This window comes from Carassius carassius, chromosome 6 (genome assembly GCF_963082965.1).
Source record: "Carassius carassius chromosome 6, fCarCar2.1, whole genome shotgun sequence".
NCBI lineage: Eukaryota > Metazoa > Chordata > Actinopteri > Cypriniformes > Cyprinidae > Carassius > Carassius carassius.
This window is the reverse complement of record NC_081760.1, coordinates 30,667,419-30,686,142: the sequence shown is the minus strand read 5'-3', so window position 1 is coordinate 30,686,142 and position 18,724 is coordinate 30,667,419.

Below are 18,724 nucleotides of genomic sequence, written 5' to 3'. Positions count from 1 at the left end.
TGTAGTGGATGATTGGAAGGCAGTGAACTCCTCTAGAATAACAGCAGCAATCAGGAAGCCCCTGTTAACCCTTGCCCCGGCCGCTCTGTTTTGAGAAGAAACCCGCATGATGGATGATGGCCTACCTGCTTTTGAAATGACATGTGAGGGGAGATCTGAAATATTTGAAAAGCAAGTTTTGATTGTTTCAAGCTGCATATTAAGTGGATGCCAGATAAGAACCGAAACAAAAGGCAAAATACCACATACAACATCCATTGTTAAAATAAAATAAATGAATACATAGTTTGTAAAGTAGAACTGCTTAAAAGATAAACTCTCAAATAGCTGATATTCTCTCTTTTGTTACATACTTTTTTCACTTTACACTTTTTGTCCCCATAATGCACTTTGAATTCCCCAGTCAGCCAGAGAACAAAAGAAGAAAGGCCTCCCTCGAGGCGAGTCTATTTAAACTCAGTATGCAGACAAAACTATTGCTATCAAGCATTATAACACGCCATCATGATTGTGGTATGTAACGTTCCTTGTGATTAATGATCGAAAGATTACAGGCACTAATGATTAGCGCTTTAATTATTGCTGTGAAATTGTTCCTGCTGATGAGGATTTGATGAAGCCGCGCTTGTTCATACAGACAATAGCAAATTTCAGTGTTGATGCACTTTGTCAATTTTTTTTTCTTCATGCATTTTGTTGTACGAGCAAATTCACAAAGTCGTGATTCAAATATTTGGGGCCTCATTTATAAAGCGCATGTAAGATCAGAGTCGTCTTATGGTGAAAGTGAGGTACAGTTAGGATTTATAAAGGCAAAAATTGAAATGATTAATATTAATAACATTTTGAAAAGATAAACAATCACATGTATTCATCACAATATGCATTAATTGTGCATATTGTGATATCAACTGCTTTGAGGTTACGCCACTAATTTATTATTTGCATATGAGTTCCTTGGGGGTTATGGACCTTTTATAAATCATTTGTCTGAACATTTTGGAAATATTTGTACTTTTCAAATGTATAATATTTTTTTCCTTTGAAGGCACTTTAGTCCAGGTTCTTCCAGGAGTGTCTCCATAATTTGCTTTGGATAAAAAGGTGTCTGCTAATGACAAAATAGCTATTGCAATCTAAATCTATTTTCCTCCTATTGTTGTGGCATCCCAGCTGATGCATGCTTTTGTCCACTATATCTTTTTTCCTCTCGTTTTAAATTGGCCCAGCATGAAAACAATAATTGAGTCCTGCACCAGAAAGACTTATATCAGTGCTGCATCTCATCAAGTAAATGTTCATTTCTAGAAAATAAAATAATAATAATAACCTTGAATTTATTATGTGCTTCTGAAGGTTCATGGAAATGCGTGGAGTGGCTTGCAGATTAATCATACAATTTGTGGCTGTAGACTAAATTATCAAGGAGTGAAAAGAACAACATTTGAAATCCAACAAATGATTAAAAGTTCTATTTTGGGGTAGATTTATCAGTAGAAGAGAAGGTTACAACATACATTCAATTTGAGTAGATATATGTACCTCTAAGTTATAAATGCTTGTGTGTTGGGTTATTTATATATCCAATGTTTCTTATCCAAGTGATTTACAGTAGATTAATTACAGGGACTGTCCCCCTGCAGCATCCTGGAGTTACAATAAGTGTCTTTCTCAGGAACATGGTGGTTTAAGGATTTAACAGCCTCTAATTATTATAGCTTTAATTTGCAGTCACTAGTAATTTTAACAAGATTATGATCCTCACATCTTCCTCCTCCCAATTCTGTTTGTATACTTTCTGTTCTCATCCTTTTCTCTATCCTTTTTCATTCTGTTAATCTACTTTCCTCTTGAAGCATTTCCCCTCGTGCACCTTTTCCATTGTGTTTCTTTATTTTCTCACCCTTTATTTTTCAGTTCCTTTCCTCTTACACCCTTTTCTTTTCCCTTTCCTTTTAATTTCCTTTCTTCTCACAATATTTACATTTTTTTGCTTCCTTCTTAAATCCTTTCATTTGATAATTTTCCCTCACACCATTTCTATTGTTAATTCCTTTTCTCTTATACATTTAACTCTTATACAGTTGAACAATTTCATTTCCTTTCCTTTCCTTTCCTTTCCCCAACCCACACATTTTCTTTTCACAGACGTACAAACCTACAAAAAAGCATTTTGCAATTTGTTTCTTGGTTTTTCCTCAGAGAATAAAAGAGTGCTAATGCATGACAGCAGTCATCTTCATGTGTCCAGTATGTCAATATGTATCAAACTGAGAAGCAGCTTTCGCACATTGGTGTGAAGACACAGCAGAAATCAAACGTGCCACAGGAGTGGTTAAAGGAGATGATTTGATCATCTTGAAGTGGTGAAACATCCTGTTTATTCCTCTTCCAGGAAGTGAAGTGGTGACAAGATGTTCTTCACCATTCCATTATGACTGTCATCACTGCCTTTCATTACTCAAGATGTTTTCACATTGATTTATCTTCTTTTACTTCATTTAAAAAAATGCAGAAAGGTACATATATTAGTATTTTACAAGGTACACTTCACAGTTTTTTACAAGAAGGTACGCATGAAAAACATATAGACACAACGTCTTCCAATCCATTTTGTTTCTGTGCCATTCATTTAAATGGATATAGGAAATGTCACAGACCCTAGCAGTGCCAAACAACTTCTAGACAACATTTCTTAGAAAATACAGCATAACGGAGGATTGAAATTATATACATATTTATACATATATAATAATCCTATACTGCTATACCAGTATGATGTTGTTTGCAGTGGTGCTAATTAAATTAAATTATATATATATATATATATATATATATATATATATATATACAGTACAGACCAAAAGTTTGGAAACATTACTATTTTTAATGTTTTTGAAAGAAGTTTCTTCTGCTCATCAAGCCTGCATTTCTTTGATAAAAAATACAGAAAAAACAGTAATATTGTAAAATATTATTACAACTTAAAATAATAGTTTTCTATTTGAATATACTTTAAAAAAAAAAAAATTTATTCCTGTGATGCAAAGCTGAATTTTCAGCATCATTACTCCAGCCTTCAGTGTCACATGTAACATCCAGTCTATCACACGATCATTTACAAATCATTCTAATATTCTGATTTAGTATGAGTGTTGGAAACAGTTCTGCTGTCTAATATATTTGATGAATAAAAGGTTAAAAAGAACTGCATTTATTCAAAATAAAATAAAAATTCTAATAATATATATTCTAATAATATATTTTCTTTACTATCACTTTTTATCAAAGTAACACATCCTTGCTGAATAAAAGTATTGATTTTATTAAAAAAAAGAAAGAAAAAAAATTACTGACTCCAAATTACTGACCAGTAGTGTATATTGTTATTACAAAATATTTATATTTTAAAAACATAGCATTTTTTTTTTTTTACTTTTTATTCATCAAAGTATCCTAAAAAAGTATCACGTTCTGAAAAAAATATTAAGCAGCAGAACTGTTTCCAACTTTGATAATGAATCATCATATTAGAATAATTTCTAAAGGAGCATGTGATAATGATCCTAAAAATTCAGCTTTGTGTCACAGGTCGGGGTGGCCAAGCCTGACTGCACCCACCCCTGAAACCCAGGATCACCTCGGGGAGCGTACCAGAGAAACCAGACAGACGAGAGAGTATAAAAATGAACAAAGTTTTATTTAGTTAAAAGCATTTAAAAGTCTCTGTACTAACTCTATGTCTCCCAACCAGACCGGGATCAGACCTCGGACGCCGAGAGGGCGTGGAGTCTTCGGGCAGTTCGTGCCCAGAGGATCCTGCGATCTGCACAGCAGAGTAAGTAATCACCGTCGGTATGTGTTCTTGAATGAATGGTGGGCTTACGGCTGGGAGATACTTCGGTTAAGACTGGGGGAGGAATAATTCTTGGGTCCACCTCTTTTCACAGGGACATCACTTGCGGCGTTCGGCCCAGAGGATCCTGCGATCTGCACAGCAGAGTAAGTAATCAACAGCGGTATGTGTTCTTTAATGGATAATGGGGCTTACGGCTGGGAGATGCTTCGGTCGAGACCGGGGAAGGAACAATTCTTGTGTCCACCTCTTTCCACAGGGACATCACATGCGGCGTTCAGCCCAGAGGATCCTGCGATCTGCACAGCAGAGTAAGTATCAACAGCAGGTATGTGTTCTTGAATGAGTAATGGGGCTTACGGCTGGGAGATGCTTCGGTTGAGACCGGGGAAAGGAATAATTCTCGTGTCCACCTCCTTTCACAGGGACATCACATGCGGCGTTCGGCCCGGAGGATCCTGCGATCTGCCCAGCAGAGTAAGTAATCAACAGCGGTATGTGTTCTTTAATGGATAATGGGGCTTACGGCTGGGAGATGCTTCGGTCGAGACCGGGGAAGGAATAATTCTTGTGTCCACCTCTTTCCACAGGGACATCACATGCGGCGTTCGGCCCAGAGAATCCTGCAATCTACACAGCAGAGTAAGTCATCAGCATGTACACACACAAACTTCCCACAAACAGGGAGCACGCTGAATGCCTGGGTGTTGGTTACGGCGATGGTGGTGGGCTTTCGGAGTGGTGAGCGTCCGGCATTAACTCCATATATATGTTCCCCACACTCTGTAACTTCACTTCAAACAATTTATTATGTAAACCCACCACTTCAGGCACGGCACACCCACTCTTCGTGCAATTAGAGCCAGCACTCACCCAACGATTGCTCCGTCCACTTCACAACGTTATTAATCCCAGTACAGGTGTATACAATTTATCAAAGTCCCAGATCAGGTCACTTATCTTCCCTCTGATGATGATGGCGCGGCCTGGTCTTCACTTGCTTCCCATAACTCGCACCCTTTCCGTCCTTAATATCTCCACTCGATCGCTGATATATCTGTTGCACAGCCAGATAGCCGAAACCCCACAATAGTCCTCAACTACCTTCACACGCCAGCCCAAAACGTCCAAGGGATTCACCTCTCCCAGGGGAACACATCCGAAGAGAAGAACAACATCCGGGGAGAAGACAACGAGGAAGAACAGCCGGGGGAACGAACAGCCAGTAGGAAAACAACAACCCTCATGGTCTCTGTACTTCCCTTTTTATATGGTTACTCCGCCTCCATAATCCTCTCACAGATCGCCACATCAAACTCTCCACACCAGACGTCAATCTGTCATTAGCGCTGTTATTGTGGCGTAATGCGCAACCCGGAAGTGGACCGGTGTTACCGCGACACCGTCCCGGGGGGAACACAATTCCAGCGGGACTTAGTTCCGCTTCTCTTTCGTCACCCCGTGACATACCCCCCTGCCAAACCGTTCCAGTCCCTAGAACGCCTTTCAGTCGCCCATTCTCCATAGCGTGCCGGGGGCCGACCTCGGTTCTCCCTCTGGGACCGTCGTGGTGGCGAGACAGGGTCGATGTCCGCAGGCATATCCATTGGGTCTCTGGGGGCCATTTCTGCGGGGACATTTCCCCGTTCTCCTGGGATCACGGCCCATCCTGTTATCCACGGGGCTACAGCTTCAGGCTCCATTGGCGCCTCCTCTACGGGGCTGGGATAGTTCGGACAGGGGCGGATCATGTTCCGATGGACCACTCTAGCGGGCCCGGCTTTTCCTTCGGGCCGAATCGTATATACCGGCTGTCCCGGCCGCTGCTGGCCCTCGACCACATATGGTGTACTCTCCCATCGGTCACTGAGCTTCCCCTTTCCCTGTCGCCGGTTGTCCCTTACCAGGACCCTTTCTCCTGGGAGGAGGGGGGCTTCCCGAGCCGTCCGGTCGTACAGCCTCTTGTTTTTCTTCCCAGCCGCTCGGATCCGTCTCGAGACTTGCTCGTATGCAAAATGGAGGCGTTGGTGGTGGCGCCCTACCCATTCGGTTACGTTCCCCTCCTCCTCGGTTGCTGCCGTCCCCAGCAATAAGTCGGTGGGCATCCGCACATGCCTGCCAAACATCAAATAAGTGGGGGCGTAGCCCGTGGTACTGTGCGTACTGTTATTGTAGGCCTGAATCAGATTTGGTAGCGCACTCACCCAGTCGCTCTGATGTTCTTGATCTAGCGTGCCGAGCAAGTTCAATAGGGTCTGATTGAACCGCTCGCATCCGCCGTTTCCCTGGGGGTGGTAAGTAGTGGTATGGATCTTGGTGCAGCCGTACACTTTACACAGCTCTCTGATTACCCGAGACTCGAAGTTTGGCCCTTGGTCCGAGTGTAGGAACTCGGGGCAACCGAACGGCTGGAAGACAGCCCTCCACAGAGCAGTGGCGGTGGTATTCGCCGTCTGGTCCAAGGTAGGAATGGCCCAGGAGTACTTGGTGAACAAGTCGGTAATGACAAGGATGTTCTGATAGCGGTCTGCTGGCCGACCCAAAGTCAAGAAGTCCATTGCGACTATGTGGAGAGGAGCCTTTGGCTGGATGGGGACCATCGGTGCTCGTGCCTCCTTCCTGGCTTTGAACAAGGTGCAACGAGGACAGGCCCGAACGAAGGTACGTACCGTTGCTTCTAGGTTGGGCCAGTAGAAGTGTCGCCTCAAGAGAGAGACCGTTTTCTCGTGCCCTTGGTGGCCCAGCTGATCATGGTACGCTATCAAGAGCTCTTGCACCTGGCCTTCGGGGACAACGATCTGTCGGAGTTCCTCGTCCAGCCCCGGATCTCGGACAGACCTACAGAGTACTCCCTCCTTCACCTGTAGTCTGGCCCATTGTCCCAACAGCTTCCTTCCTGCTCCCCCTTGGGCCCGTTGTTCGGCCAACGTCGGTTTTCGCCCCCGTTCCAGCCATCGCATCAAGCCACTGATCTCCCTGTCGGCCTGCTGTCGCTCTTTCCAGCGGCAGGGGTCCCATCCCCAACTCACAGGCATCGCCTCACGTTGAGTCCCCGGCGCCTCCACAATGCCCACCATATACTCCTCTCCCTCGGGGTCTGGCGTGGGTTCCGGTGGGTCCCTCGGACCTTGAGCTTCCGGGAGTCGGGACAGGGCGTCAGCGTTGGTGTTCTCCCGTCCTGGCCGGTACCGGAGCTGGTAGTTATAATTGGCCAACTGGGCCACCCAGCGCTGTTCCACTGCCCCCAACTTCGCCGTCTGTAGATGCACTAAGGGGTTGTTGTCAGTTACTACCGTCACCTGGGCACCCCACAGGTAATCTTTGAACTTCTCGCTGAGTGCCCATTTCAGCGCCAGCAACTCTAACTTGAAGGAGCTGTAATTTGCGTCATTCCTCTCTGCTGGATGAAGGCTCCGGCTTGCGTAGGCTACGACCCGCTCTACATCGCCTTGTTGCTGGGCCAACACGGCCCCCAAGCCCAGGTTGCTCGCGTCTGTATATAAGACAAAGGGCTTGGAGAAGTCCGCATACGCCAGAATCGGCGCCTGCAGCAACTCGTGTTTCAGTCGCCGGAACGCAGCCTCACACTCGGGGCTCCACAGGATAGCCGGTGATCCGCGACCTCGGGGGCGTCCTGTCCCAGCCAGCAACTGATTTAGGGGCTTTGCGATCTTGGAGAAGTCCTTGATAAAGCGGCGGTAGTACCCCACGAAGCCCAGGAAGGACCGGACCTGCTTCACCGTCTGTGGGGCAGCCCACTCTCGTACCGCCGACACCTTCTCCGGGTCGACCGAAACTCCCGCCGCGCCCACACAGTGTCCCAAGAATTTGACCTCCCGCCGTAACAGATGGCACTTGTCCGGCTGGAGCTTCAGCCCATATTTCTCCATGGCCCCGAAGACCTGCTCAAGGTGTTGTAAGTGGGAGTCGAAATCTGGGGAATAGACAATCACATCATCCAGGTACACCAAGGCGGACTCCATCAACTGACCTCCCAGGCACCGCTGCATCAGCCTCTGGAAGGTGGCAGGAGCGTTGCAGAGGCCGAAGGGCATCCGGTCCCATTCAAAGAGACCGAACGGGGTGGTAAAGGCGGTCTTCTCCCGGTCGGCCTCGGCCACTTGTACCTGCCAGTAGCCACTTGCCAAGTCCAGCGTGGAGTACCATGCCGAGCGTGTCAAGCCAGCCAGGGAGTCCTCGATCCGGGGTAGGGGGAACGCGTCCTTCCTAGTGACCAGGTTCAGCTTGCGGTAGTCAACGCAAAACCTCCATGCGCCAGTCTTCTTCTGTACCAACACGATGGGAGCTGCCCACGGGCTGCTGCTCTCTCTAACAACCCCTCGATTGAGCATACCCTGCAGCAGTGTGCGGACCTCCGCGTACAGGGTAGGTGGGACGGGTCGGTACCTTTCTCTACTGGGCTCTGCATCTCCGGTGGGGATCCGATGTTGCACGACGTTGGTGCAGCCGTAGTCCTCTTCGTGTGCCGAGAAGACATGTTGCCACTTGCTCAGCAGGTCTCGCAGCTTCCTGGCCTGTGCCGGTCCCAGCTCCTCCCCTTGCAGGGAACTTCCCTTCAAGTGGCCGGGCACCTCCTCCCCTAGACTCTGGGGCGACGAGCTCGCTTGGGTAAGGGCCACTTCCACCACCGCGGGGTGTACTTGGCGAAAGCTCACGTCCTGGTCCTCCCGCACCTGATGGGGTTCTACCGGCGTTACCTTGACCAGCCGCTGGTGTTTGTATAGGTGCACGACGTGGGGCGTCCCGTTCCGAACTCTCACCGGGATCCGTCCTCTTCGTGCCACGGCCAAACCTCTGGCGACTTCTACCTGCTGGCCATCCCAGTGGGGCTCCACCAACACCCATTCCTCCGCTCCTACGTCCCGCTGGGGGACTCGTACCCATACTAGGGCCTCGCTGTTCGCTGGCACGGACAGGGCATACCAGCACGCTACCCGACCAGTCCCTTCGCGGCCTTGCCGGGCCCGGGACATCTGGATCCGTCGGCAGTCAGCGGCGACGCGTTCCCATTCCTGTTGTTCGGCCGGCGAGATCCCTCGAGCGGGCCTTACCCGAAACAATTCTTCCCAACATGCAGATAATACATTCATACCTAGTAAGGCCCGGTGACTCCCCAAGCAGTGGTCCTTTACGATGATCACTCCCTTCTGGGGCACGATCACTCCATGGATCTCCAAGTCCGTCAGCCTGTAGCCAATGTAGGGGATGTCCAGACCATTTGCTCCTTTCAGGGAGAGCCAGGGAGCCTCCGTCCCATGCATCCTCTGGTTTCCAAACAGCTCTTGCGACAGGCTCTCCGCGAACAGGGTCACCTGGGATCCGGTGTCGACGAGACAGGGCACCTTCACACCGCACACCTGGACCTCCACCACTGGGCTATGCCCGACCAGCCTGTCCTTGGAGCCTGCTCCGATGGGTGGGTCATCTAAGGGGGTCCCGACCACACGACCCACTGTGGCCGGTCGACCTAAAAACCCCCCTCCGAACCTCTTCGAGGGCCACACTGTCGGCTGTAATGGCCTGGTTGGCCACAGCGGTTGCAGATAGGTCGTCCTTGCTCGTCCCACTCAAACTGGGGTCGGTTGGGCCGGTTAGGTCGCCTCCCTGCGTCCCTGTTCCCGTCCGAGTACACCCGGTCCCGCGAGATGGGCCTCACCTCTGGCCTGGTAGCCCCGAGACGCAGCTCGTCCACGAGCGTCTTGGTTAGCTCCGCCATCTGCTCCCGGACATCCTTTAGGAGTTCTAGCTTCAGAGTCTGTTTCCACTCCGCCATGTCGGGGACAGCCACTACGGAGCTACTTACGGCCGCACACACAGGGGGCTCTTTCACCTCAGCCTGATCAATCTCCAATGCCACCGCTTCCTTCTTTAGGTCTTCGAAGGTGAGTTCCGGCTCCCTCCTAAATTGGACTCTAAGTCCCTGGCGTACCGGGCCTTCCCTTAGCCCCAGCAGGAATTGGTCTCTCAACAGGGTCTCACCCTCTCCGAGACCATGGTCTGGGCGCCCCTGCAGCCTGGTAACTTGCTCCCGTAGTTGGAGGGCGAAAGCTCTGACGGATTGGCGGGGGCCCTGCTTGCTGCTGAAGAACTGGGCCCGGAGAACCGCAGTTGGAGTAGCGTCACCATACCTTTCCGTCAGGAATCTGAACACAGACTGGGCGGTGGTTCGGACAGCTTCGGGGGCGGCTTGGACTTCCCGCCGTGCTTCCCCGTCAAGGGAGTTGAGGGCAAACTGTAGCTGTTGAGTCGCGCTCAGTCCCTGTAGCCCGGCCAGATATTCGATCTGAGCCCGCCATTCGGAGAGGCGCACCTCTGACTCACTTCCTCCATATTTCTGGACCCAGGGGTTTCCCATGAACACTGGCATGACTCGGGGTGGGGCCCCCAGTGCCTCGTCGTCGGCCATCTGAGAATCCCTGGTCGCTCAACCCGAGGTGAAATCCTGCCGACTACGCCAAATCTGTCACAGGTCGGGGTGGCCAAGCCTGACTGCACCCACCCCTGAAACCCAGGATCACCTCGGGGAGCGTACCAGAGAAACCAGACAGACGAGAGAGTATAAAAATGAACAAAGTTTTATTTAGTTAAAAGCATTTAAAAGTCTCTGTACTAACTCTATGTCTCCCAACCAGACCGGGATCAGACCTCGGACGCCGAGAGGGCGTGGAGTCTTCGGGCAGTTCGTGCCCAGAGGATCCTGCGATCTGCACAGCAGAGTAAGTAATCACCGTCGGTATGTGTTCTTGAATGAATGGTGGGCTTACGGCTGGGAGATACTTCGGTTAAGACTGGGGGAGGAATAATTCTTGGGTCCACCTCTTTTCACAGGGACATCACTTGCGGCGTTCGGCCCAGAGGATCCTGCGATCTGCACAGCAGAGTAAGTAATCAACAGCGGTATGTGTTCTTTAATGGATAATGGGGCTTACGGCTGGGAGATGCTTCGGTCGAGACCGGGGAAGGAACAATTCTTGTGTCCACCTCTTTCCACAGGGACATCACATGCGGCGTTCAGCCCAGAGGATCCTGCGATCTGCACAGCAGAGTAAGTATCAACAGCAGGTATGTGTTCTTGAATGAGTAATGGGGCTTACGGCTGGGAGATGCTTCGGTTGAGACCGGGGAAAGGAATAATTCTCGTGTCCACCTCCTTTCACAGGGACATCACATGCGGCGTTCGGCCCGGAGGATCCTGCGATCTGCCCAGCAGAGTAAGTAATCAACAGCGGTATGTGTTCTTTAATGGATAATGGGGCTTACGGCTGGGAGATGCTTCGGTCGAGACCGGGGAAGGAATAATTCTTGTGTCCACCTCTTTCCACAGGGACATCACATGCGGCGTTCGGCCCAGAGAATCCTGCAATCTACACAGCAGAGTAAGTCATCAGCATGTACACACACAAACTTCCCACAAACAGGGAGCACGCTGAATGCCTGGGTGTTGGTTACGGCGATGGTGGTGGGCTTTCGGAGTGGTGAGCGTCCGGCATTAACTCCATATATATGTTCCCCACACTCTGTAACTTCACTTCAAACAATTTATTATGTAAACCCACCACTTCAGGCACGGCACACCCACTCTTCGTGCAATTAGAGCCAGCACTCACCCAACGATTGCTCCGTCCACTTCACAACGTTATTAATCCCAGTACAGGTGTATACAATTTATCAAAGTCCCAGATCAGGTCACTTATCTTCCCTCTGATGATGATGGCGCGGCCTGGTCTTCACTTGCTTCCCATAACTCGCACCCTTTCCGTCCTTAATATCTCCACTCGATCGCTGATATATCTGTTGCACAGCCAGATAGCCGAAACCCCACAATAGTCCTCAACTACCTTCACACGCCAGCCCAAAACGTCCAAGGGATTCACCTCTCCCAGGGGAACACATCCGAAGAGAAGAACAACATCCGGGGAGAAGACAACGAGGAAGAACAGCCGGGGGAACGAACAGCCAGTAGGAAAACAACAACCCTCATGGTCTCTGTACTTCCCTTTTTATATGGTTACTCCGCCTCCATAATCCTCTCACAGATCGCCACATCAAACTCTCCACACCAGACGTCAATCTGTCATTAGCGCTGTTATTGTGGCGTAATGCGCAACCCGGAAGTGGACCGGTGTTACCGCGACACCGTCCCGGGGGGAACACAATTCCAGCGGGACTTAGTTCCGCTTCTCTTTCGTCACCCCGTGACATATGCATCACAGAAATAAATGATAATTTAAAGTATAATATATTTAAAAACAATTATTTTAATTGTTATTTTAATTTCATTTTTTTCTGTATTTTTGTTCAAATAAATGCAGGCTTGATGAGCAGAAGAAACTTCTTTCAAAAACATTAAAAATAGTATTGTTTCCAAACTTTTGGTCTGTAATGTATATTATAATTAAGCCAGAATATTAAATGCTGTGCCATTCACATGTTTGGTCAGTCTGATGAAGTTGTATAATGTATACACATTTTAATAATTAAATAATTAACCTGTTGAGAGTGTTTTGACAGTCTCTATAGTTGCCTAGCTTCATATTAACATGCGTGAGTTGCAGCTATAAACTGACAGCCTGACCACTCATCTATGCTCTAAAGAGATTCTTTAATTTGATCTCAGGTCTCAAGAAGTATTGAATTCCTTGACAGATTTCTGCACGCTTTATTCCACATGGACAGTTTAGTCCATTTGGAATCAAGATGGAATAGTTTTTTTTATTATTATTATTCTATCTGTATGCTTTGTTGACTGTATGACATACTTCTATTTCACTCCCCTAAGTAAAAGTTTTACTAGTGAGAAAAAATTGCTGAACACATTTGCATAACATCCATTTAGTTCTGGGTTTCATAATAACAGCCTTTACTTTGCAAAGTCTGTGTCCAGCAATTACAGTTTTTTACAATCGCTATGACAGTTTTTTCAATACCTTTAACAAGTTTCCTAAACTCTTAACATGGTTAGCACAACATCCGTCTTTGTAGGCTATACAATTAACACATTTCTTGTTGCTTTGATACAAACTGCATACAGTTAACACCAATTTAAAAAGCTTGAACTTCTTTTACACACAAGCTCAACCAAGACCAAAACAATGCAATTTTACAGTCAAATTTACAAATGCTTTCACACTGTATGTCAGAACAGATAACATCAGGTTCTAAGACCAGCTTAAATAAAATTAAATAAATGTATGCATTTAGCAGTTGCTTTTATCCAAAGCGACTTACATTGCATTCAGGCTAACAATTTTCTACTATCATCTTCTCCCTGGGATTCGAACCCCCAACCTTGCGCAATTGTGTGTTTTAGGTGTGTTGGTGCATTAAGAGTTTAGAAAACTTGTTAAATGTATTGAAAAATGTATCGGTTTTGTCATAGTGAACGAACAAGTCGATCTTGTGTTCATTATCTGGCTCGGCTCGGTGTTCATCTTCAGTTCTCTCTTCACAGCAGTTCAGTCAGTGAACTGTTTGAGTACATGAATTACTCCGGGATATTGGTTTGTTTGAACTCAGAGGGAGTGTCAGCCACATTAAAAAAGTTAACAGCTTAAGTCATTTGTGGATTAATGCGTATTGGAGACGCGGACCATTTCAAACGATTCAGTTCGATTTGGTGAACTGGTTCAAGAAGATCCGGTTACATCGAATGATTCGTTCATGAACCGGATATGACAAACTGCTTTGTTTTGAACTGTCTTACAACAGACACGGAAGAGAAGACAATGCTGAATAAAGTCATAGTTTTTGCTATTTTTGGACCAAAATGTATTTTTGATGCTTCAACAAATTCTAACTGACCCTCTGATGTCACATGGACTACTTTGATGATGTTTTTCTTACCTTTCTGGACATGGACAGTATACCGTACATACAGCTTCAATGGAGGGACTGAGAGCTCTTGGACAAAATCTAAAATATCTTAAACTGTGTTCCGAAGATGAACGGAGGTCTCACGGGTTTGGAACGACATGAGAGTGAGTCATTAATGATATAATTTTCATTTTTGGGTGAACTATCCCTTTAACGGTATGTACTGTATGGCATGTTTTTTTTTTTCTTTTTTTGCAACATTAATGAACAATTTGAAAGCCTTTACAGTTAAAGGTCATTTGCAATATGGTTATTCTGTTTATTCACAATAAAAGTCTTTGTCCAGACATTCAAACTTTTGAGGTGACGTGAGTAACCAGGAAGCATTGGTGCACCCGACAAGTGCACATGTTAGCTTCTAATATATACATATTACTGAATATTATGTGTCTTTTAAGCTCCAACTATAAGCAAGCCAAAGGTGACAGTGACAAGGAATCTAAACTCAATCAGGTGACAGAGATGGAGAAAAAACCTTAGAAGAAACAAGACACATCCAGTGCATAAATGAATGGACATGGTGTGGTTTGCAATTAGTGGATTGATATGATTGAAAAAATTCCTTTTGGCTGTAGATGGGAAGGAAGAGTTGTAGTCTATCCAGAAAGTTGAAATATGAAGTTAGAGCTAACATTTAGCTAGTAGAACACAATTGACTTATTCCCGAGAGCCGTATAATTATACAGTACAGTATATTCATTCTTTTACCCAAATCCAGTATTACCCTGTAAGATTTCATAGGGCAGGGTCATGATATTTTCCCCCGTCTTCGTCAATATTGCTTCTGCTATCAGCTAACCTCCATAAAAGTGTCAGGCTGACTCATCACAGCTGCCTTCACTGTTTTATCACCACATGAACTTAACTTCTTAATCAAACCCCCGCTGGGCATTGACACTTCAGACTATACGGCAAACAGTGTTACAGAAAAAGCAAAAACTCCATTTGCTCCAAAAGCCAAACATTTACTCTGGTACCTTACCTTTGTTAGGTGATTAAAAGTGTGGATGTTTTGCCAACCTCCATAAAACCTCACACGAAGAAGGGCTTACATTGTGAGTGATGTCTACTTGAGATATTTACTGCTTGCTCAAGTTAATTAACATGAGCTAATACGCCATTTTTCATTTGCTGTGTAATCCTTTTAAATGTGCAAAACAGAGGTTTTACATAATTAATTTGTTGAAACTACATAAATATTTTTTGCTGGTGTAAACAGAAGTATTGCTAAACCCAAGTAGGGAATTTCCAGTACTCAGCATGCTTTGCAAGGGACTGGACGGGGAGAGAAAATATGAAAATTAAATGCTATTTTCTCAGTTTTTGAGTGATATTAAAAATGACAAGACTTGTTAGTTGCTTGTCTGTTATATTGCAGTTAAAAGAGTGTCCATCAGATTGTAGGTCTTGGGACTTGCAATTGTAGTGCTGGTTCTTATGTAATTTGTGCTTGTGCAATTTTACTGCCAACCAATGAATTTTTTCCACATGGATGTATGCTGAATGTTGCTTTATTCAATTCGCTTAAATGCTCCAACTCATATTGTAATTGGGCGACATTCTCCATAGTCATAAAGTCCTATCGTCAGCCTGTGATATACACAATATCATCATGCTTATTTTTATAGCTGGAGAGTGAACCAACTCCAGGGTCGTCAAATTTTAATTGGAAGGATTATTATTGCCGTTTTCCATAGAAATATGTGTGGTTTTTTTTACCTCCCACCCACCTCCTAGGTATATATTTTTTTGTTATAGAAATAAGCTTTTGTTTCATAAACTTTGTACTGATAAAGGCTTAAAATTATTTAATCTACCTTCGGGGTCTATTATATTCCAATATCATTATGCCTCTAGGTATAGATTAAAAGCTGTTGTTTTAGTACATACGGCTTGCTGCTGTGTTTAATAATTTATGTTGTTAAAATAACATTTGTTCCATAAATGCATTGTCTGCTGGTTTATTTAGCTGATTTTCAGTAAACCACATTGAATATGCCACTTAGTACCACAAGACTGTGAATGTTAAAGTGCAAATTAACATGTGACCACACTTGTGGGTTTGCAACTGTTGAATATTGTAATTTGTAGAAGGGTAAGAACATGCCAGGCAGACATAAGTATGATGTAAGCAACACAGCTACAAAAAAAAAAAAACTTCCTTGATATTGGGTGTGTTAGATTATAGTGTGCAAATAATCAAGCATTGGCAATAATCAGTCATATTGGCGACACACAGGGGCCCCAGAAGCTTTATATTACATTTCCGGTGCTCTGTTCTTTTAATAGACCGATATCCCAATGGAGAGCCGATGCTTGATGTGCTTCTCTCCTCCACCCGTCTTCCTGGCAGTCGCACAATTTCAGCTTGAATCATGATGAGTGTTTTGTCTTTTGAATTGGTGGCATATGTTTTGTTCCAACACTTGAGTTCAGCTACAGTGTATTTAGTCTTCAAGACACTAGCAGAATCAATAGAAACTCCATATTCGTCAGAGAGACATTCATCTGAGGCCTTCTGGGGAAGGTGTTTTGCTGAGCCAGGAATTTTTAGTAAAATGTGTTTGGAAGTTGGTGTGAGGTAAAACATTTTCTCAGTGAGGCAGAAGCATGTAACGGCGGAGGGTAGAGAAGGATCTTTGTGCACTTTGATTAATTACCACTTGTTTGTAGCCATTGATTTGCCTTTTGTGCATGAAACTCCAATAAATAACCACAAATGAAGCTTAGAACAAAGCAGTTAACTCTAAAGAGCCACATATGCTTTCTTTAGTTATTAGTTTTAACAGAATCAAAAAAGCACCCTTCTCATTTGAGAATGTGTTTAGAAACAGGAAAAGCACAGTTCAGGAGGATCAGATCCAGATCCATCAATCCCAAGAAGCTCATGTTTAGATTAATAGGAAGAATGGAGTATTGCATGACATATTTTACACCTTTGTAGCCATAAACCTTGAAAAGATGTATGTCATAGATAGCTTTGATATTTGCAACCGAATATTGTTAATTCAAATTAACCTAAATAATAATACAGATTACATGAGCTCCTGAGGCAGTTGACTTTTTTTTAACCTGTACATATGAATATTTGTATATTAAATTGATGTTTTGAGGCATCCTGGCCGAGACTGAGGCTTTTACCTTATAAAATAGTGTCACCTACAGGTATATTTGTGAAATGGCTCAAGTTCCACAGTACAAAAATCAATAAAAATGTCTCCATCTGCTGGGGACTGATTGTTTCAGTACATTTGTTTTGACCTTTGAGGAGGTCAAGGAGCTATTAATGGGTAGAGAAGCAGAGTGGGGACTACTGTACCGGCTTCATATTATATTAAATCAAGTGGTTGTATTTTACTGGAGCAATGAAACATTTAGTTTACCCTTAGCTTCTTTAGAACAGCAACATGGTTCAGTCATTACACACTGCAATACATTTTTAAAAGTATTCAAAGAAGGCATTGCTTCCAGGAATTGCCACCTACATTGTTGTACAGCAAATGATGGTGAGTATGTGAGCAAGCATTTGTTATAAATCACAATGCACCACCCAGACACCATCCAACCTTTTTAGTAAATACAAAGAAACATGCATGCAAGCCGTATTCCTAAATATTTGCAAGCAGTTACTCTTTTCTTGTGCAAACCTTCAATTATAAGAATAGACAGAGTAGTGGTCATTGAACGGCTTCATTTAAAAATAAAGCATTTAGTGCTGTCTGTATTTAAAACTAATTTCAATTGTAATAAAGTAAGCTGAAAAGTATAAAAAGAGTCCTGAATGACTTCAATAGCTTGAGTGTTAAATAAGTGGTGCCAGTAAAGAGCCTTGTGAGACACCCTTCTTTACTGTTAACATGGATAAGGTGTAATTATCTACAGAAACAGAGTTATCAGAGTTCTATCCGATAAATAGTTTTCAAACCAACTCAAGGCCATATTACTGAAGCCTATACTTTTAAGCCTCTGTAACAGTAAGGCATGATCCATTAAACTGCTTGTGTCAGGTCAATTATTAAAAATAAAAATATTACGGTCGGCAATGAGAGACTATTTTAAAAACAAGATAAATTTTGTCAAAACCCGCCAGATTTCTTACAATCTAAATCTGACAGCACTTTATTAACCTGGGCAATATAGGGCTACTGTAAATAAATCTGTTTTACTAAAATAAGTCTACTCATCAATTCCCTGTTCGTCAATGTCCATTGAATTGCTGGTGTTTTTTATCGAACTACAATAGTAATGCCCTTTTGCATGCATGGCGTCTCCTACTGAAAACTTATGCTTCAAGTCTGATTGCAGTTACATGCTGCTTTACATCTCTGACTGTGCCTCTGTTGTGATTTTACAAAATGAAATAATGCGCTGTTGGAAAAATACTTTAGCAACTTAAAAAATATCTGATTTAGATTTTTTCTGAGAATATTAACAATACGATATATTTGCCATATTGGCTTTTAAAATATATATGTTTAACCTGTCTATGTATATGCACTGAATATGTCTCTTGGCAAAAAGCCTGCACAATTGTGAGTGGTTGTATCTTGTTCAACGAATCCTACGAGTTGCCAGAAGGCTTTTGAGAGAAATCCTCTCTGCTGTCTTCTGTTCATCTCTGACTGGCTGGAGCCCGGCAGCCCAGGGCTGTCAGCGTGGTGACTGCTCATTAGCACCTGGCCAGAAAGATTCCATAGTTTTTAACCACACAACCGTTCAAATCAATTCAAATCATGTGTGTACCCGTTCTTATCATTGCAATCAAGAGTTAGTTCAAGAATAAAATCTTGTTTCTTTTGGAACTATGACATGTAACAAGGAAAACAGCAACAGCATTTTTTTTTCTCGCCCAACAAAAACCTTAAAGGGGTCATATGATGCAATTAATTTTTTTCCTTTCTCTGTGGAGTGTTACAAGCTCTTGGTGCATTAAGAAGATCTGTAAAGTTGCAAAGACCAAAGTCTCAAATCCAA